At 38.9% G+C, this 23,157-nt stretch overlaps 2 long non-coding RNA genes across 6 annotated transcripts in view; one reads left to right on the forward strand and one right to left on the reverse strand.

Moving 5' to 3' along the window:
* The window catches only part of LOC148401639 (uncharacterized), an 83,483-nt gene that overhangs the window by 17,328 nt on the left and 42,998 nt on the right, over positions 1-23,157 (reverse strand). The window contains exon 1 of one of the 5 annotated variants that reach the window (XR_015854747.1): positions 3,510-3,690. The exons of the other annotated variants lie outside the window; for them this stretch is intronic. This is a non-coding gene — a long non-coding RNA (uncharacterized LOC148401639). Of the gene's footprint in view, positions 1-3,509; positions 3,691-23,157 lie in introns of those variants that run through there. 5 annotated transcript variants of the gene reach the window in all.
* Positions 4,352-13,934, forward strand: LOC148401640 (uncharacterized). Its single transcript, XR_015854751.1, has 3 exons — positions 4,352-4,482; positions 4,685-4,766; positions 13,326-13,934. It is a non-coding gene; the product is annotated as an uncharacterized LOC148401640 (long non-coding RNA).

A 23,157-nucleotide genomic window follows, 5' to 3' on the forward strand; every position in this document is an offset into this window, starting at 1 on the left:
TACTTTGTTTTCATCAAACACTCAACAACACAATTACAATTTATAAGGCTAACAAGTGAATTTGCCAGATCAGATTTCAGCAAAATTTCACAACTACACTTTGATGAGTGAGTATCCTTAAGATTTTTTGTACTGTTTTGGGGAGTACACAAAAAGTAGTAGCATTCCCCACAGCTAAATATGTTTTGAATCAATCAAAATGCCCATGTGGTAAGACTCTGTTGATGCCAATTATATAGCAAGATGGAATAATTGTTGACCTCCCCTTAATTTGCAGTGGTTAAATCTATAAAGAAAATATCACTCAAACAACAATGTGGCGTGCATGTTTGTCTATGTCAACTCTCCTTGTTGAATGAGGCAATCTTTGGGGTAAGAGACGTCAGATCATTGCTATAGGCAGACGATAGGTGATGTCCCAAACCTGTTCCTGTTTTTGAAGACAGCTTTCTTACTTTGACAGGTGGCTTCTTATTCCAGTGTCTCCAGAAGCTCAAAAAAGAAAAAGGAATGAATTTAGTACTGTCTGTATATAGAAAAAACCTTGCTTTTATGGATTTCCTAAAGTCGACATGGATGGAGTGTCTCTGACCAGTCGGCAGCACCATCAATCCCCCACCACTTATAACGCAGTCAAAGATATAGCCATCATTCTTACCCCGTTTGTTGGCGATACCCCAGAACCGGCCCATAATGCTACAGTATTGGCCAACAAGGCCTGAGACTTGACACAGATGAAGATGTGTTACGGTCAAACCTCGCTTTGTTAACTGAATACATCAACTCTGTAGACAGAAACATTCAGGACGACATCAAATAGGACATGATGTGTGGTGAGGGAAGGTTGGAAACCTCAATACTGAGGTCTACAGAAAACATATCCAAACACACCAGTCCCTTCTCTTTGACTTCCATCATACACTAGAACACAACCTAGGGTCAAGAAGGACTCAAAAGGACAAAGCAGAAAAATCCACCCATCCCCCACTTACAATGGAAGGACAGAGCTGACTCATATTATGAAGGCACTGACTGGACCGCTGTCAACGCCACCAAGACAAGAACCAGTGCCCTCTAGCCAGAAGACAGAAAGGGGAATGTGTTGCTCCCTTACATGGCTTGTTTATTTGAGAAATGTATACAGATTTTCTAAATTTCAAATTAAATAATACCTTCAGACAAAAGCTGGTTCACTTCAAATACAAAATCCAAAGATACAAACTTAGCATTGCTGTTTATGAAGTGCAGTGCAGTAAGCAGTGTAACAACCTCTAAATTGAATTACTAAGCACAAGCGCATGTTGCAGCACTGGTGGGCGGCTTCTTCAGGCCCAGAATCCGCCTTTCATCAGCATCCATTTCCTTTTCATTAAGCCTCTCAGCCTTCACGCGCAATTTCTCCAGAAATAGTATTTTCTAGTTTTATATATACTTTTTTTTGTTATCAAATCTGAACAAATTTGTGGTTGTCCATATTGATTTATACACTGTGCTCAGCCTGCCTGAGATCTTACTACTTTCCTCTATTTAGTTTTCTTTATTGGTATCGAGCATAACATTTAGACAGGATAGAATGTTGATGTATGATCTGTTGCAAATGTGTATGCAAATACTAAATACTTAAAAAACAGTGACACATGGCATACATTTTCTTGCCTAAAATGGCAATCATCCGATCGGTGCTGGAAAACAAATACACGGAATAAAAAGAAATACACATCACCCCACCACCACCATTCTAATAAACACCTACATACCCATTTGTCACACTAAATGTTCCTCTGTCTACACCCTTTCAAGGTCAAGCTTCTTGATTTAGTCATCTCCCTCAAGTATTTTTTTTAAAAGGATAATTTATATTCTGTTTCGTCTTTTAAATGATGAGACATTATTTCTGCATCTCAAAACACAGACATCCGATAACCAAGATGTTGCAACTTTTGCCCTAACTAAACAGTGGAAATTGAGATCAGCTGCAGTCAAGCAATTGCTTCTTTGATTGATTGGTATAACCCCAGTTTCCTTGTGAACCTGAACAGTATAAATGATATTGCGCATGGATGATTAAATTCCATCATCGGCTAAATATTTGTTGCGACTGAGTCTTTTGTCATTGCAAGCAATGAAAATCAATGAGTCCACGGTTGTTGTCGTTCAGTAACATTGTGAAAGGCTTTTGGACTGGCATTCAGGGTAGCAGGTTTAATCATTTTCTTGACATGGATGGCGCAGGGCAAAAAACACCCCCCTTCCCAAATTAATTCCTCCATCCATTCTGTGGAATGTTGGGGGTTCTGGAGCCTATACCAGAGGTGGGAATAAGTTATATCTGTGCAAGTCTGAAGTCAAAACCTTCAAAGGAGTACCAGATCAACTATTTTAGCTGATAAACGGTATAAATGGGTGTCTACTAATGTGGTAGTTATTATTCTGACATTTTGGTATACGTTTGTTGAAAGCTTGAATTTGGGGCTTGTCAGGCTAGTTTCGTTCATCGGTCAAATCATCACTAATTGGGTCAAGTGCTGACAGAACTCTCATTTAGTAGGTTGGCATTTTCAGAGGTCATTTGGTACACTGTTTAGCGCTCTGCACTAGCATCACTTAGGACCTGGTATAGTTTCAAGTTTAAACTCTCCAGCTATTGATAAGAGGTATTGATAAACCTATCAAGCTAAAATAGCTACCTTAGCTCAAATGAACACACAGTTATTTTATATGCACAGAGGAAAACATCATAGATATAGTGGTTTTTAAGCATTTTAAAACTTGCAGGTTGCTCCTCCTTCATGATACTTGCTCACCAAGTCAGCATCAGCCCTTGTCTGTGACAAGACCATACTCGTGATGGGGTTGGAAGAGTGCTGGCACGCGCGACATCAAAAATTATAACTTCATTTTCCGAACCGCTTGTCCTCGCGAAGGTCGCAGGCGTGCTGGAGCCTATCCCAGATAACTTCAGGCTGTAGGCGTGGGACACCCTGAACTGGTTGCCAACCAATCGCAAGGCACAGAAAGAAGTATAACCATTTGCACTCACACCTACGGGCGATATGGAGCGGTCAAATTGGCACCATGCATGTGTTTGGAATGTGGGAGTAAACCGGATGACCCAGAGTAAACACACACAGGCACAAAGAGAACATGAAACACCACACAGGTAGGCCAGAGCCGGAATTGAACCCACCACCTCTGAACTGTGAGGCAATTTGCTAATCAGTGCATCACCGTGGCACCAAATTTATAACTTTTCTTTCAGAAATAAAAGACAAATTGATATTTTTTTTAATTTTTAAATGTAAAAAATAAAAAAATCCAAGTCAAGTCGAGCTTATGATCGCTAAGTCAAAGTCAAGTCGGGTCATTTGGGGTCAGAGAGGGTTAGGGTTAGAACACACTCAAATGTGTTAACAGTTGAATAACCATTTGCAAGCAAATGTAATTATTTTTGGTCTGTGATTGTCATTCAGCAACACAAAGCAATTTGTCACAAAAGCTTAAAGAGTTACCTTGGTTGTGTGTTCATAGATCACGGAGCCATCCATTTATGGCACATATTAACTCCTACGCTAAGTTGATAATTATTGGACAGCACAATCAAAGGCGATGTGGCACTGTGCACCCGCCTCCATCTCCCTGTGGATCTCGTTGCTCCGCAAACGACAAGGACATAGATTGCATCACAGATTCAGTAACAGCTGCCCTCTTGGCTTAGCAAACAATGTGGGAGGAAAAAAAGGATACACGGGCTGTTATCCAACTTTTTTTCTCTTTAATATAATAGGCGCCTGCTCTTTAGTTGCTTTAAATTTGACTCAGCAACTTTGAGGCTTTAAAATCTACAATGCTATCAATCCTTGACCTTTAAAGAAACCACTCTACAAACAATGTAATTTACACGCATATGTGGAACTACAGCACATTGTTAGAATGTAAATCATACTGAAATATCGATAGTTCATGTACTTTACGCTACGCTTACTTGTGCTATTTCAGATTTTAGAATTAATGCATGCAAAAAAAGAATAATGCACTTTTTATAAGCTTGATTGGAATATAATCAAACTTAGATATTAAATGATAATTAAAAAGGGGGGAAATAAATGAATTAATAAAAGTGTGGTTATTTGATTTGAGAGAATATCAAGAGAATATTATGTTTAGTGGTTAGGTCATATGCAATTCTATGAAACTGTATGTCACAAATTAGATTTTTTTTTTATATTTGTTTGGTTTTCTCAGTTGCCTGTTTTGTGTCTACAGCTCTTGTGTGTCATTCTGTCTTTGTACTTTGTGGTTACACACTTTTGTGTGCTTGCTTTTGTGCAGTAAAGTTTAATTGTGCTTATTTCTGTGTTTTGCTTTGAGGTTTTGCTTGGAAAAAAAGACTGTTGAGCTAATTTGTTTGATTGCTTTCTTGGTTTTGCTCTTGAAAGTGGCAGAGAGAAAGAAGTCTTACAATAATTTGTGATTCTTGAGCAGGTAAAAAATGAGATGGTGTTATAACTACTTGTTACGTGAGTGTGCTATTTCTATACACTTGTTTCCCTGTTGCTTCTCTTCAAATATAAATTTGACACAAAACCAGTTCCAGCTCATCTATTTTCTGTATGATATTAATTTCATCAAATCCACTTGGTCATTGCATAATTCATTGAGCCTCTCTGACAAAATTTCCCATCAGTTGGACAACCAGCGGAGAGCAAATAACCTTGGAAACCCGGATAAGCCCGAAAAGCTTATACCTGATGGCCAGCTGTGCTCAGGTAAATCATCATTCCAGTTTGGGAAATGGGGTCAGAGGTGAAAAGTGCTGCTTTTCGTGCAACGCAGATAAAGCAGGAGACTCACAGGAGAGAGGCAAACTGACAACTCATATCCACTAAACATTGCATGAATAGTATCAATATATTATTTTTCATTTAAATCTCTTGGGTTGTATGAAATTACATTGGGTGAATTGCCTCACCAGAGGGCAGGTTTTTATTTGATGGACCGATTGGCCAACTGTCAGAAATGTCATTGAAGTTATCCATTATGATTGTAATAGTAGTTGATAGCCTGCTCGGAATGAAAGTAGGGAATCAGAGTCTAAATTTTGACATGACAGCTCATATAGAATTCTCAAAAACAAACCTTTAATGCTTTATGCTAAATTTAATTCTTCGATTAGATGTATACTTTCTTTATATTTTCAGTTTCTCTTTCAGCACAATTTCTCAGAATTATGCAGCTTCCATTTACATCAGTAACCGGTCTAATTAGTACTTGTGTTGGCTGTAAAGTGTCATCGGTCTGAGTATGTTCAGCACGTTTGACAGTGCAGATACTGTTTGCGGTGATGCATCCACTTAATGTCAGTCTGTCTCAAGTTTTTTGCTTGTTGCTTTTTCATTAGTACTATATATGATCACAGATAATGGGAGTGCAGCAACCTCCAGCTTAAATGTTGTGGGTTCAGTCTCGAGCCCGTGTGACCATGTCAAACTATCTTTGAGCAAAACACTGAACCCCAAATTGGTCTTGATGGTACGGCAACAGTAGGTGAATGCGGAGAGTGTTAAAGCAATTTTAGTGCCTTGATGGTAGAAAGGCACTTTTTATGGCATTTGGTCAACTTATTGTTACTTTTTTTTATGAATTGCTGTACAGTAGTTTCAGAACGTTATGCATTTTGGTTAAAATGTGTATTTATTGGTTTTCAAATGCTGATCCTGAGTACTTCTGCATACACATAGACAAATATCACCCCCTCACCCCGACGTTACTCCTGATGGCTCAGTTACTAAATTTATTAAAGCTTTCAAATATTTGAGCATCTTAATTGAGGACTCTTTGTCGTTTAAACCTCACATGGATGCCCTTGTCAAAAAGTTACTACTTAAATTGGGTTCCTATTTCAGAAGTAAATCATGCTTTTCTTTCCATGCAAGAAGAAGACTTGCTGGATTATGGAAACCTTCTATGCACATGCCTGAAATCAGGTGCCATGTATGCCGGACTCTGTCTTTTAATGCTTCTTTACGCTTCAAAACAAACTGCAGTTTACAAACTCATCATTGTCATCATCCTGGGATGGTTGCCTTTTACAACCTGTTGGCTGGCAAAGTGGTACAGACTTATATACAAAGGACAAGTAGGGTTGTTCCTACCATACGAAATGTGGATCTTCAGCGCAAGTCTGATGGAGCTTATGCTCTTCATTCCCAGGATGTGGATACACTAAAAGCCCCCAGTGTCAGGACATAGAAAGGACAGATGGCTTTTTAGTATCACGACCAACTGGAACTTACAGCAAAGCACAATAAAACCGTCAAATCTTTTAACTTTATCTCAGTTTGACTCCATTCTGAAGGACTTGGAATCAAATTCCTTCATCTGCTGCTCTTTCTAGATCCCCCCCCACAAAAAAAATCTATCTACAGTGTGTATGTTGTAAATCGCAGAATCTAACTTAGACAAAAGTGCTGTATGTTTGTTTATTTTTCTTATTTTTGCACTTTATTAAACTAAAACACAGAACGCGCTCACTGGTAATAGCATAAATCAGACAAATAAAAAGAAAAACAACAGACAAAATGTGCATCAATTTATCTTTTAAATAACAATGCAAAGTCCCACTTTGCAAAATGTGTTTTGAATATAAAAAGATTTAACAGGAACGGTATGCCAAAATCAGCCGATGAATTAGAAAAAAAAATGACATATTGATAAATAAAACACATACACACACACTTAAATCATAATTTCAAAATGTGATTATGGAAGAAGACTTTTTCAAGGAACTGAAGACCTCCTCCCTTTTGCCCCTCTTTGGTTAAAGTTAATGAAAAATTAATATTAAATATAAATATTATAAAGTATTTTCTTTATTTATTATCCTGTGTTTTTACTTATTTGTGTATTGAATTATACTTATTTTTAATTTCACATTTTTAAAAAAGTCAGAACAAATCTTGTTTTTAAACTGCATACATACACACATCCTTACCTGAGGCGAACGCTTGTTTGTGCCAAAAATATGTCATTGTGCGCATTGCCTATGTCTACTGCGAATGTGATGTGCCGTCTGTGCACGTGACATGACATTTGAACGCGTCGTCATGACGACATATTTTTGGCACAAATACAACGTCATAATCTGATGCCTCCTGCCCTATCCTTTGTGCAATCTTTCCCCACAGCATCATCTTTTTTTCAGCACAGCATCCAAGTATGGGTCCAAAATATTTCACGCCAATCCCCTGCCCCCAGGCGCTGTCGACTGGATTAGTACCTGAGCTCTGTGATTTATAATTGGTTCACTGTGTCACTTTGGTGAATTTTGCTCATTTCCTCTCCATCTCGGGAGTATGTCATGTCATTGGTTTGCTTCTCTTTTATGACATGAGGGCATGTTTTGTACGTGCGTGCGTGTGTGGAGGTGTGTGTGTGTGTGTGTGTGTGTGTGTGTGTGTGTGTGTGTGCGTGTGTGTGTGTGTGTGTGTGTGTGTGCGTGTGTGTGGAGGTGTGTGAAAGTAACAAGGGGTTGTTAACTAAAAGGGGTTCAAAATATGAGCAGTTTAAAAGTAAAGACTCCTTACACTTTGCTTTGGCATATACTACTGACTCACCAGGTATCCCATCATTTTTGTAAATAGTGATTAAACCTGACAATAATTAGAAATGCAGTGTTGTGAATTGGGATGGCCAGTTGATGTAATTTATTTTCTGCCATATGGGCATCTCATGTTGAATTTGTTTTCCATGTGGCACTGCTTTAAATCTGCACATGGTGTTTATTTTGCTTCAAAGTCTCACATGCCAGGCGGCGCTTTTGGGTTGTTTACGAGCTGCAACTCAAAACCAAATTACAGAAACATTCTGCAGGGTATAAAAAAGGACGATAAACACGACAATATGACAAGGTTTGGAGTATGAGCAAACAAAGCTCATACTGCTTGCAACAGTATTTTAAATAAGGCCAAAAATGTTACATTTTTTAACAAGTGCACCCCATATGTCATGTGTCGGGCTGGGCCAGAACAGTAAAAAGCTCTCCCCTCATCATGAATTAGGGATGCAAATGCAAACATGGCCAGCTGGCCCAAAGTGATCGTAGCACGCTGCTTGGCAAAACCTTGAACAGCTGCCCTCTCCTCCCGTAACTGAAAGTGGCAGCAAGCAATGCAAACACAGGAGAGGACCCCTTGTCACAAGGTGGCTACATCTCCATCATGCCACTTCTGTCATGCAACTTGAAAACTGCATTTTGGCAGTCGGGGGGAAAAAAAAAAAATTGCAATTTCAATTGAGCTATTTCTGTCTTGCCTCCTTCGAATGATACTTTCATCAGTCTGCCGCTGATGTTACAGTATGTTCACCTTTCAGGAAAATATGGTGAGGACATATTCTTAGAGCCTGCAGGTAGTCGTGAATGTTAACTGTAGAGAGACTTCCCAGAAGGCCGGAAGCATGAAAGCTATCCGTGCTACAAAAGATATCTGTACACTACGTCTGTCTAAGGTGCCCTTGAGCAAAAGAACCACATTTACCTCAGTTTATGAGATGCAATATTGTTTGAGCATCCCTTTCACTCTGACATCTCTCCAAGCATGCCTGCAAGTGTGTGATCTGGTTCTCTGTGTGGTGTGCGTGTGCACATATATATATATATATATATATATATATATATATATATATATATATATATATATATATATATATATATATATATATATATATATATATATATGCACACACATAATGTACATATTCGTAGAATAAAATAAATATATTTGGAATTTTGTTTGTATGAAAATCTGTTGGCATAAGAGCTATTGGCAGGCACAATCCAGCCATGTGAGTCATGCAAAGGTCAGTAGCTTAATACCAAACGCCAATGCTTGCCTCTCAGTGAGAGTATGAGAGTCGCAAGGTTTATTTTGCGCCTGTGTTGCTCCCTTGAAGCGAAACGTTTAACCTGCAGGTGTGCGGCTGAAGTTGACCCTGCCCTCAATCATCCCACTGGATGGAAATACTTTGCATGCCTATTATGGATGAGCGCGCAATCAATTCATTTCAGATAAAAAGAAATCCTCAGGACAGAATTTTTATCCCTACCCCCTTTTCCACTCCCCAGCACACATAGAAAGCCAACAAACACGCTGCCAATACAAATATGTATATGCATCATAATCAGGGATGATTTGGCTATCTGGGTCATTATATGTAATCCCTATTAAATAAAAATGTAATCTTCATTTAACAAGGGCACATGGCCTAAAAAATTTACTGTATTTGCTGTGACAGCTTTGGCGTGCAGCTCGGGAGGGAATGGAAGGACAAGCCCTGACTCTGAGTCCCCTCTGAGAGCAGCCCTGTGCAGACAACATCTTGCACTGAGTGTTTCCGATAGGGTAGCCACTAGGCTGTGCAGTCTCAAGCAGAGCTTGTTTACCCTTGTGCCCCTCATCTGATTCAGATTGTCCCTGTCAGGCTGAGGCCAACAAATGCAGGTCAGAACCCGATCCCTGGTAATCTACTGTATCTTGGAGTGAGTTGCTTTGTGATCTCTGTCACCCTGCTCAGCATGAAGTGCACGGATGATGGCAAACGGAGCATCTACAAATGAACCCTGAAATATAATTTGCACAAACAACACGATTATGCATGGACACACAGACGTGTGCATCCAAAAGGCTGCAGAGTGGTGCCAAATAGAGTAAAACCTGCAGGGGAACTCTGCTGAAGCACATCGCAGCATATCTTGGACAGAGGACTACAAAGATCAATGCTAAATGGCTTTAATGATGAACTGAACATTTTTTTGCTCCAAACTTTAACCCTGACGCGTCAATCGAAAAGCTTTCATGACAGATGAAGTGCTTCAAAGCAGGTCGGAACACCGGCCGTTATTTACATTTAAGTAGTTAGTTTATTCAAAAATAGATGTGGAGGAAATTCAGACAGTTAAGATAATTGATGGATTTTTCTTTCTGTTGACAATAAACTTCTGAGTTGAAATTAGCCAGCAGAGTACAATTATGTTTTGCTAAATTACTCAAACATAACCCAACCAAACAACTGTGAACAAATGTAAAAAAAAACAATGTTGGAGGTTTGTTTACCAAACTGGCCCTTTAGAAGGGGCTACACTGCCACTAGGCAGTCTTGCAATCTTTTTTACAAGCCTTATCAAAATCCCCTCGGTTTATCATCCTTACGCGGAGGTTTTTTGAAGTAAATAAATAAAAAAACTTTAGGGTATATCATATCTAGAGGTGCAACCCCAAACACGAGTTATTATGATCGTTTTCAGTTTAATTTAAGTCATAACTTATCCATTTGTAACTATAACCCTTATCAAAGAAAATATTCAGCCAATGCAAAAAAATGTTTTTTCCTGATAAAATTGCAATAGATCAGCTTTGTACGGTTTTAGTTATATTTAGCCTCCTCACTAATTTTTTTGTAATAATTTTAAAACCTTCCTCGGCTACTTAATAAATGCAGTTAAAGCTCATGGGAATCTCATTAGTTTTCCTGTAAAGTCACAGAAAAAGATTCATAGATGCCACAATAAAAAGAAAGCCATCCAATCATTTTCTGACCCGCTTTATCCTGAGGAGGGTTGCGGGCATGCTGGAGCATTGGGCTGTAGGTGGGATACACCCTGAACCGGTCGCCAGCCAATCACAGGGCACAAACAACCATTGGACATTCAACCATTCACACTCATAGTCAAACCTATCATGCTGAGAGCTGCCTGCCACCAAGACTTATTTTTAATCTTAATAATCAAAACTTGTAGAAAATAATTAGCTACAAATGCTCTTTGTATTGGCCTTCAAATTCTAGCCTAATTTCATCCGCAGCTTCAAGTGCACTGAAGATAAGCCAGCTGTGACTCAGCAGGTTTTGCACTGATGAGAAAGTCCTCCACGCTTGACTTCCATCATGGCATCCACCAGCCTTCACACTGAGACACTAATCTGGAGCGGCGACCCACCGGCACTGCTGTGGCACTCTTTTTCATTTGTGACTTTCCCCCAACGTCGTCACAGCATCCGCTGAATGGTGCCATTGGCTCTTCAATGCCACATACCTCTCGCAGATGTCAGACCACTTGTTGAGCCTCTCACCACATTAGCAAGATGTTTCGGAGGTGCTTGCACCTGCTGTTTCATCTCACAGTCAGATTCAACCTGAAAAAATGTGAATCAATATCACCAAGTATATGGTTGGGAATAACGCACAATTAGCTGGCAACCTGTCCAGTGGCAGTCTCTTGCCAAAAGTAATTTGGGATAACATTAATAAGGATAAACTGAGTCAAAAGTGGATGCTTGGGAATAAAATACTATATGAAATCAAAGCTGGCGAGATATTCCTGCAAATTGCCCTTTTAGTGTCAGTTTTTGCTAATTTAAAGAAGCTAATGTTCTGCCCAAGACATCTTCCAGATAAGTACATTTTACACAACAGCTCAGGCTCAACTCCAAAATTAATTAGATTTTTCAATCCATCCATATTATGAATTGCTGGTACAATGCATTGCATTCATCTCTACCTCAATCAATACAAATCAGTAGTTTGCACACAACATGTTGAACATAAACATGTGTACTGCAACATCTCTCCTTTTGTTATCTTGTCGGTAAGCCACCAGGACAGGAATTAATGTGCAGGTTCGCTACAACATTCAACAGCATAATCTGCTGAAATCATGCATAAAATAACAGCGCTGGTTTAATTTTATTGTGAAAATTAATAGAACCTGCATCTAAATAATATAAGCGCAAAAAGACACTTTCACTCATGAAGCACATATTTTTCATAGACAACATAGTGTAGTATTGACAGATGTTGCAGTATTTTCATATTCCTGAATTAGGTGATCACATTATTAGAAAGGTGGGTTGGCATGCTGCGGCATTTTTAAACAAAATCCAATTGACGGTTTCAGCCAAAAGTGAATTGTATTATCATTGCTAATGGCAACTTTTCAATTTTATTACAATATACAAGTAGTATAAGTAAGTTGAGTACCATTTCAGAGGTGCTGCTCAAGAGCCACAAAAAATGTTATGTCTCCCTGTTGCTCTCCAAATTGTGCGCCTGTGTGTGTTCCCAACTCATCTCAGCTTTCTAAACAGCCACTGCAGAGAGTTGAAAATTTGGGGAGGGAAAGGCATTGGGTGGGCGGGGGATTGCATTCGCTTCCACATGAACACATTGTTCCCCTTTGATGTCTCCCCTCGAGGAAGCCCCCCAGTAATGAAATGCAAAATATACGAGTAGCAAGCTCTTCAGTTGCTCAGTGAGGTATCAACTCAAGTTCATTGGGAATGACCTAATGTAAAATACAATACCAAAATAGTTAAACATTTCCTCTGCTATTTATAGGCATTTAAAGGAAGCAAAATAAAATGACAGAAAGTGAATTTAAATGCCCGTTGAGTCTTCTTCTAAACAAATCAAATTACTATACTAAATTCAGTCCAAGTTTAATCTTTGGTGAATCCCTGAAGCCTGACATTTTCAAGGAACAAAATGAGTTTGCACACACTAAAGTGTTTCAAAGTCCAAAAACATTTGATTTTAATGTATCCGAGAGAAAGCACATGAATACACAGCTTGAAATAACGCCAAAATGAGATTTTGGTAATGATCACTTTTTGAGTTGTTCTTGGTTTAGAATGTTGTTTGTTTATCCTTGTCTTTAGGTCAGTGTCTATCTCGACAAGTTATTGTGTCCACCAGTGTTCATTAACCGGTACCTCGTGTTACCCAATCAGCTTCCTTTTCCCTTTTACGTGTGGTTCAGGTGCCTCTCGTCTCATCAGTTTGTATGTGTTTAGTTCTTTGCTTTCTTTCAGTTCTTATTTATTAATTGCCTATGTCACGCCTTGCTCATATCCATGTCAAGTCCAAGTACTTTTTCTAGTGTTTACCTTGAAACTTTGTTCCTAGTTGTTTTGTACTCCTGTTTATTTAATTCCCCATGCCCAGTATTGTCATTTTGCCTTTTTGTTTCCCTTGAATTAATTTTTTTTTGAGTGACCCCATCCCCGCTTCTCTGCATTTGAGTCCTCTTCCCCTCGCACAACTGACAATTTTAGACAAAACATGTTTGTTGACGTTTGTCACAGGCACATGACACACACACACACACACACACACACACACACACACACACACACACACACACACACACACACACACACACACACTAGATAATGAAGACACCAGAAAAACATGTTGACCGTGCAGTTCATTTCAGCAAATTTTTGCATATACTGTACTGTAACATAATGCAGATTTATTTTTTTTTGGCTTGCAAGTTTGAAGGTGTGTGGCAGTCAGATATCGTGACAATCGGAGCGAGTGATTGAAACAGAGCTCAAAGGAATCCTGACACATGGCGGCCGCGGGTCCAGTTGGAGATGACAGAATATGAGCTGACCAAAAAGAACTTGAGGGAGAAAGCAGCTGTCCGGCACGCTAAGGCTCTCATAAAAAAACACCCTTCAAATTTCATTCTGACTCCTTGCAAATTAATTAGAATGAAATTATTTTCTGATTTATTTTTCTTCTGTATGGTACTTTCCATTTTTGTTTTTACATGTCGCTGCTTTGCTTAGGTTTCACAAGTCAACATGACTCCAAGCAACTGCTTCCGGATTAGCAATGTAAGCTGTCACAGTCGGCAGCTCAGCCGATGCGCTTTCCTTTCTTTCTTCTAAAGCCTTTCATATTTGTGAACATTTTGTGTACAGGAAAAGGTACCATGCTTGTAGCTCTGTGTTTGCATGCACACTGGCTCATTATGGAGGTGGAACTATGGAATGCTTTGATTACGATTAAATCCTGTAATACTGTCATGATCCCATGTGGGAATAAATGAGGTATAAATCTACTATGTATGACAAATAAAAAATGGCAAGAAAGCAGTTCTTTTCTGTCTGTCTGTCTGTCTCTCTCTCTCTCTCGGCAATTGTCAAAACGGTAGACAACTACTATGAAGCTCTTGGCCGACAGTTTGCTTGCTAAATGATTCAGTATCCCTTTTGCAATGATTTTCATTCATTTGACATCACAAAGAATGGAAAGCACAATTATTTGCCTGATCCGCAGGGTGCCTGCCCTACCTGCATTGTGGAGCGATACAAAGACTTACTGTCCTCTATTAAATACTTGACCCTAAATTGTTGCTTCTGCACAGCAGTTGGTATACAATGGGAAATAGAATGTGACATGCAAAAAGTACAGTTCATTTTGAGATTGATCACACTTTAGAACAAGAATCTCAGCTTTTCCACCACTGGATGTGTACAGAGGATAAGGATAGCTACAAAAAAACCATAACCAGAATGTTATGTTTCTTAATCTTCTTGTAGATATGCATGTGGATGTGTTTTGCAAGAAAAACTTGACATGTTGGACGGACTGTGCATTTGGTTCCTTCTTATTTAATATACTACGTAGCTTCTCAAGCAAAAGGTCAAGTCAAATTTATTTATATAGCCTTTTATCACAGGAATGTCTAAAAGGGTTTCACATGCCCATATTTGACAAATATTAACAACGTCCCCTGATCATAACTTTTTGCCAAATTGCTGCTTTTGTGAACTGACATGGTTTGATTGAGTGTCCCAAGCGAGGAGTTCTTCAGTGAGCGACAAACGTTGGCGAAGAAGTAAACCCGTACAAGCTACGTGAAAGACAGCAAGCAATGCCCCATTGAATAAAAAAAATACCTTTTAGGAACAAATAAAACAATGGATGCAGAAAGTAATGGAACAATGAGCCACCCCCACCCACATTGCAGATCTGACATTGCCTCAGCATATCCGAACAGCAGCCCTGCAGGTCATCTTGATGAGCAAGCATTAGATAAGTATTCTGTCGCGCATCATGATACGGTCAAACATAATTAACTCTGTAGCCCACAGAGTATTGTATCTATCTGCATGTAGCATATTAATAAGTTAGAGATATCACACGTTTAGCATGCTAATGGGATACGGATAATATTTTTCACATGCAGCTGCAGGGACAAACATAACACAGACATGAACATTTATTGCTGCAGGTGATAAAAAGAAAAAACACTTTAAGGATGGAAATATTTTTTTCTTGATTCAACGGCAGTAAAGCTTTTGATCCAAATAAGTCCGCCAATCACCACCAGAGAGTTTCATACAGATTTTCTTTCACACAAAAATCACATTTAAAATCAGGGTACTTTTGACAGGGCAGCAATTAAAGACATTGATGTTTCTTTGTCAGGTAAAGACATTCAAAAGAAATTCAGTAAAACAGTGGCGGAGCCATTTTGATTGCACTGGCTTTTAACAATCCAATCAATCTGGATAAAAATAAAGATCAATGGTATGCAGCGTTTTTGCAGAGCCAAGAACAAAATTCCGGATCAGCTGTAGAAATACCATTCGTTGGTACAGAAAGTCTCAGCTGGAGAAACACCATTCGTTGGTACAGAAAGTCTCCGCAAGCTAAAGGTCATGGCTTTTGCACCAACATTATAAAACTAATTTATGACAGGGATATTGCACCCCAGGTTTGCATATCAGCAAAACACACAAAACTCAAGTCAAGCTGGCCATAAAGCTTGCCTTAAAAAGAAGAGAATACCATTCAATTTGAAATAATACTACCGTACCTTCATTATTTCGGGTTGGGGGGGGGGAGTGCAACATTTCTATAAATAATAGTAGGCAGCAATTTAGGGCTCATCTGTAAGGATTAGTGTCTGGTCGGACGCCAAAACAGTCTGCAGAGGGGGTTACTGAAAGTCCATCCATCCATCCATCCATTATTTCTACCGTTTGTCCCCTGCTGGAGTCTGTCCCAGCTGTCATCCGGCAGTAGGCATGTGACACCCTGAACTGGGTGCCAGCCAATCCCAGGGCACACAGAGACGAACAACCATTCGCAGTCGCACTGGGTGAGTGCTCAATCACCCTACTGTTTTTTGGGATGCGGGAGTAAACCAGAGTACCGAGAGATAAACCCACGCAGGCACAGGGAGAACACGCAAACTCCACAGAGGGAGGACCGGAGGTGGAACGAATCCGTGTGAAGTGTAAACTGTGAAGGCGGATGTACTGACCAGTCCTCCACCGTGCCAGCCTGGTTACTCAAAGTATTTATTCCAAATATTTTTTTTTAAAAAGTGTGCGAAAGGCTAGGTTCAATATGTAGCTTATGTTCTCATTTGTTTTTGTTAAGTGATCGAGTACAAAGAATGATAAAAAAAGAACTATTGCATAAGTCGTGAGCGTGATAACAAAGTTTAAGCAAATAAAAAAAGAAAAAGGAGCTTCCTGGGAAATTCAAAAACAGAGCAGAATCCCCCCCAAAAAAGGAATGCAGTACAGCACATGGCAAAGAGAAAATAATTATCTGGCGCCTTCTTGGTCTGGCCACTGTGCTAATGACTGGGAGCAAATTTCCAAATTGGTGTGCCGGCCAGGAGAAACAAAGTAAAAACACGAGAAGAGCCAAGTAACAGAAAAGAAATCATCAACTTTCAACACTTTTGTTATGCTTCCCGTTTTGACACCTGCCCCTTCTATTTACTGTCAATGAGTGAAAACAGAACGGGATTTTTAAAATATTTTTTATATCTGTCCAAAATGTTGAGCAGTGAAAGATAAACTAATTGGTTATATTTACATCTTTAATGTATGCAGTATAGAGAATGGATGGATGGATATAATACATTGTTTGTGATCTTCAAAGTATACATGCGTAGCGGTAAACACTGCAACAGTCTATCTTATTACATCGCATAATATTTATTTTATACACCGTAAACATTTAATCAGCAAGAGAGATGTAAAAGAGATCGAAGTAAATAATGAATGAGATGAATATGAAGCTCCCACATTACATGCACACATCATCAATTTTAGCGCCAGCTTCTTGTGGTCTGTGATTTTATATTTTTGTTAACAAGGGTGTGATAGTGTATCTCATTCAGTCCATGCGCCTCAAGGTACCAGAAGGCCAGCGTTAGAGGAAACCTGAAACTGTTTCTTGCTATGTGTGCCCTGTGACTGGCTGGCGACCAGTTTGAGGTCTAGTCTGCCCTATATCAACTGAGATAGGCCCCTGTGAACCTGTAAGTGTTAAACAGCATTTCAAATGAATGATTGTGACATTTTTTATTCCAAATTTCAACATTACATACAAAGCAGTATAGCTTAATGCACTGGGAATGGAAAGAACACCGCTAACACCACCAGACAGGCAGGTGCAAAGAAATGGATCCTCTATATAACTGAGATTTGTCACGTGCGGAATGGAGCAGGGTGACCAAATGCAGCTTATTGAGGGAAAGGGTGGTGGAGGGGAGGATGAGGGGAACAAACAAGCAGGAGAGCATGGTAGGACAAACCCGCTGGAACAAACAGGAACCAACAGGATGGGCGAACAGAGACAAACTAACAGAGGCTTAACAGGACAGGCTAACAGACTAACAGAGGCTTAACAGAATAACAGAGGGGACAGACTAACAGAATGAGCTCACAGAGCTGACTGACGAGGGTAGCAACAAAACGATCCGACGGAGTGACGCGCAGACAGGACTTAATTACAAGACGATTACAGTGATTACTGGTAGGACACGGGCGGGGAGGGGCGAGTGCACAACTATGACAACACTAACACGAGGAAATGACGAGGAGCAGAGACGAGACGTGACAACAATAAAAATTCTATTTCTTTTTTACTTTGTTCTCAAGAACATTCAATACTTTTTCGGTCAAATCTGTACTTTTACTGGAGTATTTTGATTAATATTTGCATTTTAACTTTGTGTTTTTTGGGGGGAATTATATCAATATCTACTAAAAAGAAAAAACAATAATGTTGATTATTTTCTGTATCTCAGATTAAAGTATAGGCTAGTCATTCAAAGATAGCTACTGTAAGTCACAGAAACACATTCACACACACGTCACATTAACTATAACTGTATAAGTATACAGATTTAAAAGAAAGCAAGAAAATATTGCTGAAATAGGCATTTGTGTGCCTGGATCCTTTCAGTTGTGCAATAACAGAATGACATATGATGTGTGATGCATCATTAGAACTTGCTGGTGTAGTCCTTTTCCAGCATTGCCCTCTTCCCTATGGTCCTCATCCTTTGAAGACCAACTAAATGTGTCACTGACTTAACGCTACATGATCGCAAAAATGAAATTGTTATTGATCCTACGTTATAGGGTTGCTTTCACCTTGCTTTTTAAAATAAACGTTGCTAGTTTGCAATCTTCCTTCCTTATTCTGTTTTCATTGTGTTCCTTAGCAAATGCTTATCTAAAAATAGATGAATAGATACAAATGATCTTGGCAGTTAGACAGTCTCCCAAGGATGTTGGTTATATTTGAAGTACTTTTGAATAATGCAAATACCACGAGAGGCAAAAAACAAATCTACCCAAACAAATCTAAGTGAAGTGAGAATAAAAGTAGCTGTTAATTCCGAGCCGGTATAAAAGACAAATTGTTTAAAACTGAAGGTCACGAATGCACTCAGTGGAATATTGCACCAGAAAGTGGCTGGCTCAATGTTTAGTTGAAAAGGGTTGAGGGATTTTTCTGTTAAAACATTACATGGTCTTGGTAAGACACTCCAGTAGCTGATGGAAGCCAATTTGAACCTAATGTGATATTCATTACAGTTCACTCAGGGAATTATCTTAAATCTGCCCATTGTGCATCTGTCAGGGTCACATAAAGCATTTTCAGACATGACATATAGATTCTTATCAGTTTCAGACACTTGATGATTTATTTGCATCATAGAATGGAGGCTTTCATCAATATTTTGTGCATGCAATTTTTACAACAGAGGCCAGAGCAGGCCCGGGATTTTTTTAGAGTTATGAAAAATTCATAGCATATGCTTATACTTTATATCATTACTGTACATGACATTTTCAATTTGGATTTTGAACAAGAATTTGTCATGTTGAAGATTATTAATAAATTCTTATGATGGGGGGAATTGGGGACAACCTTGGCTCTTTGTATAAGCCCAAAATGATCTCAAAATCATGCAGCACGCCTTTACCACGGCTAAGACATCATGTGTTATTCTTGCTGCAGCATATTTTCATAATTTTCATAATTGGTTAACAGTATGCCATAATGCAGAGCAAAAATGTGCAAAAGGTCAACCAGAAACTGCAAACAAGGGGCAGGCACCCTGACATGTTATTGCACTTTTTTTTTTTTTTATAAAAAGCATACTTACACAGGTTTTGAGAACAGTTACAAATGGAACATGTCATGCAGATTTACAAAAAAAATGCCATGCCGAGTATTTTTAACAAGCAAGAGTTGGGAGATGAGTTTAACTGTCTGAGGGAGGATCCGGGCCGCATCTCAAACCTTCACCATTATGTTCATCATTATGAGCACAGTCTGCCCTCATAATTTAAGATGCTACGACACAGACCAAAGCAGCACTCTGTTATCATGCGTGCAATGTAGGAGGACATACTTCAATAATTCCTGCATTGTAGATGTGTGTGTAGCTCACGAACGAGCACTGTGTCTGTTGCACTTCCAGATACACTCGTTCTCCAAAGTGTATTTTGTCCCATCTAAACACCACTCAGCACTGCATTTTATACATCAAAAGTGAAATTGACTTATTTTGTATAGTACTGGCGAGAAAAAATATGGTTTCCTTCTTTCTGGATTAACGGTACAAATACATTTCATTTGTCAAGTTCAAAGTTGACACAAGTGACTGTTAACAGAACCAATCTCAATTCTAAATACATTCGGGTATAATCAAAAGTCATAGTAATAACATTTGTGGTCAAAAGAAATGTGCTATGGTCATAAAGATGTGAACAATTTTCTTGGAAGTGGGGACTTAATTTTCAATACCCACACATGCAAACACTGAATTCTGGCACTCAGTTCCATAGCTGTTCACCCAGAAGGTAGTCATTATATATTTGACAAGACCCCATCGCCTGGTCTGGATAGTGTAGCATTTCTCTGTGCATGAGTGTTCCCTTCATTTTGACACTTTGACAACTGACTAGTTCACCAAACATTTCATCATGGACATGCATTCATCACTTGATGGCTGTTCAGATGTTGCGTGGTCTTACAGAGTCTTTGGGTCACTTTCAAAATCTTACAGCAGCAAAACAGAACAATATGGACACACAAAAATAACATTGCATACCAAAGTCTATTTCCTTTCCAGTAAACCTACATGGCTAATTGAGATTTTTTTTTTTCAATCAATACTCACATAATTTGAGGCCTTGTCGCTCAGATTGGAGTAAGAATACGGCTTTTCTATTTTATATGCTGTCTACACCATCTTGAACGAAAACATGTTAAATATCAAGTTAGTGAACCCAATTGGCTGTGTGTACAGCTCGAGTTGGTTAAAAATTGGTGAATTTTACCATTTAACTCACATTCTACAAATGCAATTGGCTGCATATACTGTTCTTGCCCCATGCGCCCATTTGCTAGCTAACAGCCAATCACAGTGATCAAATGTCACGATGTTACGACGCTCATTCAATGTGTTGAAACTACCGAAAACACCTCCCCAAATGCTGATGCTACGACGGTGAAATTATTCAGATGGCATAATTCGGCACCTAGAAGGTTTCCTGACCTCGGAAAGGTCTATCAGGGCCTTTATTCTGAACTGGTCAACGGCCAATTACAGATGCTGCATCTTTACAAATTCAAATGCATGAGCTAATTGTCACACACCAAACTATTCCTAGACTCTTGATTCGTATAAAAAAATGTAAACATGTGAAAGTAACCAACCATACTGGTCTATCAAGGCCTTTATTCTGAACTGGTCAACAACCAATTACAGATGCTGCATTTTTATAAATTCAAATGCATGAGCTAAATGTCACAGAACAAACTAGACTCATGATTCCTAGCAACAAATCTGAGCATGTGAAAGTAACCAACAATCAGTCAGAAGCTGCAGCAACACCCCCTCACAAGATGCAAAGCCATTTGAATCCACTGCTTCCTTTCAGCTTTTTTCTCATTGGATTGCCCTTTTTTTCCGACCATAGTTTTGCCTCCAAATGTCTGATTCTGGTGAGACGACCTTTCTCCGCCTTGTCTGATCAGAACTAAAAATTCTGCCTCCACCTTTAACCTCCTAAATTGAGCCAAGACTGACTTGGATCCACACCATCAGACAATTCAGTGACAACACCGATCCTTCTGACTTGAACGCCTCATTGTCAATTTTGTTTGTTTGGCCATCCCAGCAATTGTGCATCCTCCTCAGCTAAATCTCGGCCTTGCTCATCTTCAAAAAAGTTTGGATGTCAATCGCCATCTTATTAGAAGACAGAACCAATATTGCACTGGTGAGCTCATTTCAGCTGCCTGGGAAACTTCACTAAAGTCAATTTACATTAGTCTGTAGAATAATTATTGTAGGGAATATCAATAATAAAGCAATTTTTCCTCAATGATAGTTAGAAAACTGTCCAACGCCAAACTGCGCTGTCTGCTTGCTGGGTAAAGAATTGGTCGAGACATATAATCTGAGACTGCAAAGGAAATTTAACAAGAGAGACGGTGATAGTGGAGGAAGCAAAAGTGTGAGCAGGTGTAAAGGAGATAAGGGAAATGTTGGCTGCACTCAGATGATACTTCAGTGAAAAAGAATAGCGGGGGCAAGAGTTCAAATGGGCTAAGCGTTCAAGTGGGGCCTTAATCACTCTTGTCCTGCCAGCGCCTCTTAGTTATTTTAAGGAATGAGAGGATGGTTCCAGCATAGGCTACCGAACTTCAAATTGGAGATCAAAATCATTAAAGATCACACTTGAGTCACACAGGAGATAAAAAAATGGTAAAAAAATCTATATACTATATATTTAATCAGACTTTCCTTTTGGACTCAAAGGCAGATGACAAATTATTTTATTTTTGTTTAATTTTTTTATTTTATTTTAAGCCTGCCCACCAGGTTATTCACACCTCTGTTCATCTGTTTGAAGGCTCTAAACTTATCAATTTGTCCGTCGTTCACAAATGGATCGGGTGGGTGGGTGGTTGTCTAATGTCCAAAAATGAAAAAGGAAATCAACAGTGTTCAGGAAAGCACGTCAAGGTTTCAAGGTTTATAGCAGTCGGTACTTTTGGAAAAAGGTAATGGCCCCAGATTTCCAGGAAATGTCTAAAGACCACTGAGAAGTAATTTCCAATAACAGGTAAGGACATTGTCTGGGATTTTAAGCATTTAAAAGCTAAGGAAGTTTATTCTCTCAAGAGATGAAATCATACAAAAAAATGGTGACTCAGCCCCAACCAAAAACCCATTCAAATTTATCTCCTCAGGCATTATCAGCCAAAGTTTGGTTGTTTTATTATTGCTCCTTGTGGCCTCACATCAACATTTTATCCATTAAATTTTTACAAGTCACTCCAGCTACAGTATGCACTACACGCAGTGGTCGACGAGGAAATGACAAATCACAATCGTCTTTTCGTATGCATGTTTAACACTGTTATTTGATCTCAATCTTGTTCGACTTCAATCAGTATAAAGTGAAAATTGGTGGTGATAGTTGTAACTCTGCCACATAGGCAATTAATTATTCTCAACTTTTATTGGTGGCTATGAGCATTCATATCAATAATTGTGAAATGTGATTAAAGATGAGGAATTTGAGGTTATTTTGAGACAGTTTGGGGTTCACGCCTGCTAAGAACTGGCTAAACACATTAGTTAAACATATAATAGATAAATATAAAGTTATAACGATATATATATAGCATATTTTCTAATAATCACTTATTCTCAAACACTTTGACATAAATTTCACTTTGAGGTGTTGTGAAATGAAATAGATGGTACTTGAGGAGAAACTAAGGATGGGATGAGATCTCGTATTATGAGATCTTGCGGCCTTAGAATGCCATCGCAATCACATATATTGATCATACGAGTTAATTTAAAAAAAAAATAAAAAAAATTTAAAGAGCCATCATGTAATAATTGAAGTGACACCTCAAAGAGTTTGTGAATTATTCGTAAACTGAATACTGGGAATTATTTAGGCTCTTGTAATCAGTGCATATATTTATGCACAGACCATTGACTCAAATGATTCTCCCTGGAGC

This window comes from Syngnathus floridae, chromosome 2 (assembly GCF_059516105.1).
Source record: "Syngnathus floridae isolate MCC-2025c chromosome 2, RoL_Sflo_1.0, whole genome shotgun sequence".
Lineage (NCBI taxonomy): Eukaryota > Metazoa > Chordata > Actinopteri > Syngnathiformes > Syngnathidae > Syngnathus > Syngnathus floridae.